This window comes from Ursus americanus, chromosome X (assembly GCF_024610735.1).
Source record: "Ursus americanus isolate L20-20 chromosome X, mUrsAme1.1.p, whole genome shotgun sequence".
NCBI lineage: Eukaryota > Metazoa > Chordata > Mammalia > Carnivora > Ursidae > Ursus > Ursus americanus.
In genome coordinates, this window is record NC_142164.1 from 9,846,823 (window position 1) to 9,853,401 (window position 6,579).

Below are 6,579 nucleotides of genomic sequence, written 5' to 3' on the forward strand. Positions count from 1 at the left end.
GGGAGCTGTCTAAAATTTCTCCCTCGGTAATTTGCACGTTGAAATTTGAATACAAGAGTTCCATCCTTTTTCCTTCAGAATTTTCACAGGCACATACAATGATTATTCATTTTCTCAGTTCCCATATTTTAAGTTTCATGAGGGTAAGGACTGTGTCTTTGTTTTTTTTTTTTTTTTTTAAAGATTTTATTTATTTATTTATTTGACAGAGATAGAGACAGCCAGCAAGAGAGGGAACACAAGCAGGGGGAGTGGGAGAGGAAGAAGCAGGCTCATAGCAGAGGAGCCTGATGTAGGGCTCGATCCCATTACGCCGGGATCACGCTCTGAGCCAAAAGCAGACGCTTAACGACTGCGCCACCCAGGTGCCCCAAGGACCGTGTCTTTGTAACTGAAGAATAATTGACATACAATATGGTATGAGTTTCAGGTATACAACGTAGTGATCTGATATTTATATACATTATGAAATGACCACCACCGTAAGTCTAGTTACCACCTTGCCATCATACAAAGTTGTTACACTATTATCGACTCTAGGGACTGTGTTTTATTCATTGCTGTATCCCCATCCTATAGCACCATCCATGTTATATAGTAACATAGAAGAGCCAGTATAAACTTGCCATCACTTGGGGTGCTTTGGTGGCTAAATTGGTTAAGCCCCTGACTCTTTGATTTTGGCTCATGTCCTGATCTTGGGGGTTGTGAAATCAAGCTCCTAGTCCATCTCTGCGAGTTCATCTCTATACTCGGCAGGGAGTCTGCCTGGCCTTCTCCCTCTGCTCCTCCCCCTGCTCGGTCTCTCTCTCTCTCTTTCTCTCAAATAAATAAATAAATAAATAAAATCTTCAAAAAATATTAAATTGCCAGCACTAGCTTTCCTGGCTGCAGTGGTCAGTGACAGTACAGGTGTCCAATTTTGTCCAATATACGTGGGATATGTAGCAATAGTGAGGAATACACCACAGGTGTATTAAGCTAGTGAAATATATTTATAAAAGGGAGATAATTATAATTGCCATCCAGGTAAGTAGTTAATCCCATTATGCCTAATTCTGCAGCATGCTATTCTCAATAGCAGATTTCTGTAGACATGTTTTATAAAGTGAACTAGAATTAACTTTATGAATAATAGGTTCGTGTCTGGAAAATTTCTTTCCCCGACATTCCTACATGTTAATTGTAATACCACCAGTAAAAATAAATAAAACTGATCTAAGTGAAGAACTGTTGGTATATATGCCTATTTGATCTTTGTTCAGAGGAAGATGCTATTTAACTGATTAGGGAATTAATGAAGCATTCTTCCTGAAAAGAGGTGTTAATTGGTGATAATTCTCAGAAAGTGCTCTAAAATTTAACAGCTTGAAACCCAACATTACCCCGTGCATCATCAAGTATGTTTCACAAAGTCTTGTGTGATACCAAAATAAGGGTTACAGGGGCAGAAAAACCAAAGTTGGAATGGCCATGAGTAATAATGATATAAGAAAATATTTTTATAAAACCTGCTCCCTTGAGAGCATTTCAGAAGCATTGACATTCCTCTCACCAGATTTTCCACCATCCATTAGAAACAGTTGAAATTCAGAGAGCCTGTGATTTACTTGATATCCTGTATTAGAACTCCACATGGAACTCAAGATTTCCAATTCCCATTCAGAGTTCTATCATTAAATTACAAAATTACCTAACAAAGGAAAAATAATAGCTACATCACAATGTAACGGTTACATTTTTGCTAATTGGATCAGTAAAATAAATGCACTATAAATATTTACATCTGATTTGGATTTGTCGTAGAACCCCCAGCAGCTGTTAATTTGTTAGGATTTAGTTAGACCCTACATCATCCGACCTCAGAAGTATTTCCTTTTGTCTTTCAGATACCATCATAAATTTCATTCCACCACTAGTGAAGGACATTATTTTGAAAATTGATAGTAGAACTTAGGCTGATTCAATTGGTTTTTCTTAAGGTATAACTGGCAAGGAAGCCCTAGGAGTCTATCCATTTATTACATGATTTAAGTACATTTATAGAAAGGTTCTGGAATTGTAAGATTTTATTGAAATGCAAAGAAAACGGGCCAAATTAGATTTTGATTCAAGTCACAACTTCACCATCTAGAATGTGTGGTGTTGGTTAAGTTACTTACTCTTTTTCAGTTAGATTTTTCATCCGTAGCATGTTAATAGTATCTATTTCATAAAATTGTCGTAGAGGATTAGATATTACAATAAAGGAAGAGCACTTAGCACAGTGACTGGTATATAGTCCTCAATAAGTGGTAGCTATTATATGGAAAGGGAGAATTGTTCCCATTTTCTTCTGTAACTTGAATAGTATTGAGACCCTGGCTAGTAAAGGAGGCTCAGAAACATTAAGGTTCTTGTAAAGATGAAAGTTTTTAAGCATTTTCCTATTCATAATGAATCTACATATTGAATTTTATCCACATTGGGGAAACAATAGAGTCTTTGTTCTAAAACAATGGAGTCTTTGTTCTATTGTCAAATCATATTGTAGGAGTTCAAGTGGTCTTTCACAAAGATGGCACCAATGGTGAAGAAGGACGCTCCTGGCCCTCTGAGAGCCAAAGCGGAGGCTTTGAAGGCCAAGAAAGTGGTGCTGAAAGGCATCCACAGTCACACACAAGGGAAGATCCACGCATCACCTACATTCTGACACTTTGTCTCAGAAGGCAGCCCTAATATACTTGAAAGAGCACCCCCAGGAGGAACAAGCTTGACCACTATGCCATCAAGTCCCCCCCCCCCCCACTCCTCATTCAACCATGAAGAAAACATAAGACATCACCACACTTGTGTTCATTGTGGATATCAAGGCCAACAAGCACCGGATTAAACAGTCTGTGAGGAAGCTCTATGACATTGCTGTGGCCAAGGCCAACACCCTGATCAGGCCCGATGGAGAGAAGATGGTATATGTTTGACTGACTCCTGACTATGATGCTCTGGATGTTGCCGACAAAATCGGGATCATCTAAACTGAGTCCAGCTGGCTAAACCTAAATCTGATTGTTTTCACCATCAAAATAAAAAATGGTTTGTTGGGACAGGAATAATTTTATTCAAGTAACTTCAAAAACTCCATTAATCTGTGAGACTCAATTAAAGAGAAACTTTGAATCATGGAAGCCAAAAACCCTATGTTGTTTATGGAATACTCTTTCAAATATCCTTGTGCATTTCCTTTTAAAATTTGTACGACTTTTCCAGAATGTAGAGTATAGTGTTGATACTCCAAAATCATGACTTCGATTTATCTTTCATGGCAAACATCAAAGCAGAAAAAACATACTTCAGTGTTTTTATTGTGACAAGTTTTTGAAGTTCTTTGCAAGCATAACCCAGGACCTCATGGTTCAAAATGAAATTTTTAAAACTTTCTGAACAAACTAATTTTATTTGGGCCGTTTTAAAAAATTGCCTAGACTCATACACTTTTTTCCACTTGCAATAGTTCCATCTTAATAATCTAAGCCATCATCCTCCCTCATTTGGATCATTGTAATAAGCTCCGAGCTCATCTTCCTGCTTTGGCCTTATCAGCCTATAGTCAAATCTCCATCAAACTGTCAGAGGGATCCTTATGAAACAAATGGAAGCATATAAATTCCATCCAAATATCTTCAATATTTTTCCATCACCCTTAAAGTATAAACTCCATAACCCTTACTATGGCCTACAGGCTCTGAGTGATGAAAATCCTGATACTACAACTTTGTCTCCTTTCACTTGACCTTTTGAATATGCCAAGCTCTTTTCTGGCTTTAGACACTTTCAGAATGCTATTTCTTTTTAACTCCAGAACTCTTCTCATTCATTTACATATGTAACCATATTTATTGAGTGTCTACTGTGTATTAGGTATGATAGTAGTTGATGGAGATATGCTGGCCCTAGAGTGGGAGAATACCTGGCATTTTGGGGGAACAACTAGAGGGTCAGTGTAGCTGGAGCAGAGTGAGAAAGGGAGAGAATAGTAGGAAATGTAGTGAGAGAAATAAGTAATGTAGATAGGGAAGTACTATGCCATGTAGGACCTTGTTAGGTTATTTTACGAATTTTGGTTTTTGGGGGGCAACTGGGTGGATCAGTCAGGTAAGCATCTGACTCTTGGTTTCAGCTCAGGTCATGATCTTAGGGTCGTGAGATCGAGCCCAGCCTTGGGCTCTAGGCAGGATGTGGAGCCTGCTTAAGATTCTCCTCCCTTCCCCCTATTCCACCCTCTGCTTGCACTCTCTTTCTCTGTCTCTCTCTCCAAAAAAAAGTGGGGGTGTGAATTTTGGCTTTCACTCTCATTCAAGAGGGAGCCACTGGAGGATTTGGGGCAGAGAAGTTGCATAACACTATGGATTTCAAGTCTCAGTCTGGTTTCTCTGTAGAGAATGGGCTACATGGAGGCAAATGTGAAGGCAGGGGAAGTAGTTATTAGTAGAGCACAGAATTACAGGCCAAATAAGATGGTGGCTTAGACCAATGTAGGGGAAGTGGGGGTGGTTAGAAATAGTCAGCTTGCACCTGTATTTTGAAAGTAGAGGCAACTAGAACTTAGTATGGATAGGGTGTGAGATGTAAGATTTCAAAAAAGATTCAAGGGTGACTCCAGTATTTTGGTGAGCAATGTGAAGGATGGCGTCAACATCAACTCCTAACATTAAAACAGTAGTAGGAGTGGGTTTTGAATGAGGGATGATAATGAGATCAGTTTAGGACATTTTGAGTTACAGATGTTTGTATATAGATAGAGAGGAAGACCAAGAAACACACTTGTGACACTTCACTGTTGCAGCCTGGCGGAGAAAGAAGGAATTAACAGAGGGGACTGTAAAAAAGCTATGAGTGAGGCTGCAGGAAAACCAAGAAAGTGGAGTGTCCTGATAAGTGCAGAATGGATATCAAAGCACCAGGAAATGAACAACGGAGTTCAATGATAGTGATAGTTCATGAAACAGAAGCACCACAAAGTGAATGTTGGGTTAGCAACATGGAAGTCATGGGTGGTCTTGACAAAACAGTTTTTATAGACCAAGGTGAAAAGGTCAATTGGAATAGCTTTAAGAGTGATTGGAGAAACCCTCTCACACTCCCCTTGCTTGTGTTCCCTCTCTCACTGTCTCTCTCTGTCAAATAAATAAAATCTTAAAAAAAAGACTGATTGGAGAAAAAACAAATTAGAGACCATAGATACAAGTGATCATTTTACATACTTTTCTGAAAATGGGAACAGAGACCTGGAGCAGAGGCTGGTGACAAACTGGGAAAGAGTGAGGTGCTAATTTTAATAATGTGAGAAAGAGCACATCTTTAGGCTATTGGGGAAAGAAGGAACACTTGTTGATGTAGGGAAAGGAGTGTACAATTGCTGGAACCATGCAATGAAGGATGAGAAGAAATGGAATTACTTCCCATGAGAAAACAGGTTTTAAGAAGGAGCAGAGAAAATTCTTCTGTAACACAGACCTGAAGAGGAGTATATTGGTATAGCAGGAAGAAGGAAGGTAGAATTTTTTTTTTTAAATGATTTTATTTATTTTAAGAGCTCTTGGGCCAGTGAGCAAGGGGAGAAGTAGAGGGGAAGGGAGAGAGAATCTGAAGCTGACTCCAGGGCTGAGCATGGAGACCAATGCGGGGCTCGATCTCGTGACTCTGAGATCATGACCTGAGCAGAAAACCCAGAGTCAGACGCTTAACCTACTGAGGCACCCAGGTGGCTCAGGTGGAGTGGTTTTGATAGAATGCAGAAGTTCTCTTCTAATTTTGTTCTTCAAATTTCTTGGTGAAATAAGAAGCAAAGACATCAGGTAGAATGAGGATGAGAGTGAATTTGTTTAAAGTTTAGAGAGAAGAAAGAAGGTATAAAGTATTTAGGAGAATGGGAGACTGAATAGATGAGGGAAATGCAGTATGTTGGGTGGGTAGCATTAAGGGCCTGCTTGAGCAGTGGTTCTCAAGTGTGGTTCCATGACTAGCAGGGTGAGCTTTACCTGAGAATTTGTGAAAAATGCAAATTCTTGGGCCCCGTGCCAGACCTAGCAAATATGTAACCCTGGGAGAGGGGCCCAGAAATTTGTGTTTTAATAAGCCCTCCAGGACATTCTTCTGCACACGAAAGCTTGGGGCCACTGGATTAGAGGATTAAGTCCTTGAAGTTAAATTGAGACCAGTCCATATGGTTTTTCATTTTTCTCCAGACATGTTCAGAGTGATGGTATAGGAGGGCTCAGGTGGAGGCTTGTTTTAACCAAGGCTGTGGTTTCACCAAGCAACTCAGTTAAAGTGAAAGAAGGGTGAGAGAATTGAGAGTGGATGGAAGGAGACACTTAAATGATTGATTATAAAATTTAAATTGGAAAAGTAATAAAGGGAAAACATCAAAGGCATGAGGAAGAGTGGAAAAAGAGAAGGATCAGAGAATCCTGGTGGGACACTAGAAGTGAGCTGGAAAGGTAGGAGGAGGTGGCCATCAGAGGGTAAGGGATTAAATTGAGACTGTGGAGGCTTTACAGTTACTGCTCGTGGGAATGTCTGCAACAGAGCTAACCAACA

At 39.6% G+C, this 6,579-nt stretch overlaps 1 pseudogene; it reads left to right on the top strand.

Annotated features, from left to right (window-relative positions):
- The first annotated feature begins 2,557 nt into the window (after positions 1–2,557).
- Positions 2,558–3,014, top strand: LOC148106819 (large ribosomal subunit protein uL23 pseudogene; annotated as a pseudogene).
- Positions 3,015–6,579: the final 3,565 nt, after the last annotated feature.